The sequence below is a fragment of the Colias eurytheme genome, chromosome 22 (assembly GCF_061535395.1).
Source record: "Colias eurytheme isolate Ceu_HAF_F1 chromosome 22, ilColEury1 Martin Lab GWU primary, whole genome shotgun sequence".
NCBI classification, from domain to species: domain Eukaryota; kingdom Metazoa; phylum Arthropoda; class Insecta; order Lepidoptera; family Pieridae; genus Colias; species Colias eurytheme.
The window spans coordinates 1,479,939-1,482,848 of NC_143001.1; positions in this window are offsets into that span (position 1 = coordinate 1,479,939).

A 2,910-nucleotide genomic window follows, 5' to 3' on the forward strand; every position below is an offset into this window, starting at 1 on the left:
GCAGCAAATATAATAAATTACAGTTAAATCAACCTATCTCAAAAACTATAAGAGATACTTTGATCAAACCAAAAATCGTTGAAAGAGTTAATTAGCATGCATCACCTCTATTTTTTTTAGAATTTTATACCCCGTAGTTATAAAAATAGAGGGGGGGGGACATACTTTTTACGACTTTGAGAGCTGATATCTCAAAAACCGTTCACTTTAAGAAAAATGTTTTTTAGAAAACTTTATATCATTTTAAAAGACCTTTCCATTGATACCCCACACGGGTATGTACATCGAAAAAAAAAATTTCATCCCTCAGTTACATGTATGGGGGGCCCCACCCCCAATTCTTTTTTTTACTATTTAGTGTCATATTTTTGTAGCGGTTCATACAACACATATTCCCATCAAATTTCATCACTGTAGTACTTATAGTTTCCGAGTAAATCGGCTGTGACAGACGGACAGACGGACAGACGGACAGACGGACATGACGAAACTATAAGGGTTCCGTTTTTGCCATTTTGGCTACGGAACCCTAAAAACCGTCATATCTTATATATAAAAATGAATCGCAAAATGTGTTGGTAAGCGCATAACTCGAGAACGGCTGAACCGATTTCGATAATTCTTTTTTTATTATATTCCTTGAAGTACGAGGATGGTTTTTATGTAGAGAAAACGTAAATGTGTACCACGGGCGAAGCCGGGGCGGACCGCTAGTTCATAATATGTTTGTTTATATTATAAAGAAATTGTCATATCCTACTGATGTCTTCCGCAAATCATATTGTTTAGTTCCTTGTTCAAGAAATATAACATACATATTGTAAGTACACGTATATGCCATTTCTAACGGTGCATTTACACCAAACGAGCGAATGCTCATTCTAACCCCACTATGTAAAATTATATTAGTTTAAACAAGCGTAGAGCATTCTTTCGTTGTTCTTAGTGCGAAAAGATTCTATGCAATGTTCTACAACACTGAATACGAGTTTTCGTTCACACTAAAAGATCACGAAAAAAAGCTCTTGCTCAAGCTCTAGCTCTATGTTCGTTTGATGTAAATGCACCATACATACATACATACATATATCCTACTCGTGCGTTTGTCGTTTTCCATAATGCATTTCCTTGGTTCAGAAATAAATAGTATTTATAGGATTCCTAGGTCGTGTAAGGACCTTGTTGCCTACAAATGTATTGTGATAAGTGTAGGGTTTGTTTTGTTATTGTTTATGTACCTATTGATGGCATTATTATAATGTTTTCCTTTATTGAAGCAAAGCGTTGAATGAACATTTTCAGCATTTGATGTTTAAAGTAAGGAGCGTACTGACGTACTAGAGAAAAAAAGTATACCTATTCTAGGAAATTAAAAAATTACACTATTTGTTATACAGAGTTTAAATAGAAAATGTACACAATTTTGTGTATCCATACTAATATTATAAATGCGAAAGTAACTCTGTCTGTCTGTCTGTTACTCAATCACGCCTAAACTACTGATTACTGAACCAATTTGCATGAAATTTGGTATGGAGATATTTTGAGACCCGAGAAAGGACATTACCTTTTATTGCGAAATATGTACCACGGTCCACTGGCGAAGCCGGGGCGGACCTCTAGTAGTTTATATTAGGATCAGTTGAATTAAAGTTTCTCTAAGCTACATGATTGTAATTCGGATTTCAATTATGTCGAAATAGAACCGAATTAAAATACCTCTGATGAAGGCAATCTGGGCTTACAGTTCTCAAAAATTCGTCATTTGACATTTAATTCTTAACATGGGTAAAAGAAAAATACCTATATAAATATGTTAATTGTTACGTAACGCCCTTACTTCAAGATAAGGTTAATAATTTAATAAGTTTAGTCATTTTGAACCACTAGCGAGGTTAAGAAACCATAATGTGTGCAAATTTCGCTGAGTTACTGGTTTCTCCAAACTTGATATTTTTAGGGTTCCATAGAACAATATTTCAACATTTTATAAACACACGTATAAAGGTTAAACTTATCTTATACATTTCAAAACTACAGTACTTACCTCTTATTTATCGTGATAAATGAGGGGCCTTATCGCTTGTTATCGATCTCTGTCAGGCAAATTTTCTTCCAACCTTAACATTGCAATCATCTCATCAGTTTATTTATATTCTTCGTTCAAATAAATGTTGTTTTTTCTATAATTGAATTATTAATATAATAGGTAAGCTATATTTTTTACTTTCTTAGGAAAAAGGAGTGCTATGACAATTTATTCATTTCGTAATGTGATTTTATTTAGATGCCTCAGGGGCACATAAATTTAAATTACTTTTAGTTTAATACTCATTTATTATTTCAGTCTGTCGTGATATAATAAATAGACTTTTTTAAATTGTATGGGAGTTAAATATTCATGTCAACAGAACGCGATAAAACTTTTGCGGCACAATCTTCGCTATTTTTCTTGAGTTCTATAAGGATAATACATAAGATTCATATTTTGATAACGTTTCTTAGTTATGTTTTTGCGTGTCTTCTAAGGTTGTGTGTCGAAATCGCGATTTATTGTTCATTTCTTGGAATTCAGGATATTTCAAGGAGTGATAGAAATGTTTGTTTTGATTACAAAATAGGTCAATATAGGAAGTAATAGCTTTAGTTTTTTTCTAATTATCACAATTCACAATAATATGACAGTGTTTTAGTATGAAAATATCTCAAATAGCCTGATTTTGCAGAATAATAATCGGACGTGGTTCTGATGGGTTTCATAAGTAACTGTAGGTTTTATTTAAAGAATGTTTAAATATATGAAACTCTAGTGAAAAAGTATAAAATAATTACATGATATGAATATTTTAAATAATCCATAATTGCAGAGTTAATAAAATAGAATAGCTAAAGTTTTGTCAGCCTATCTTT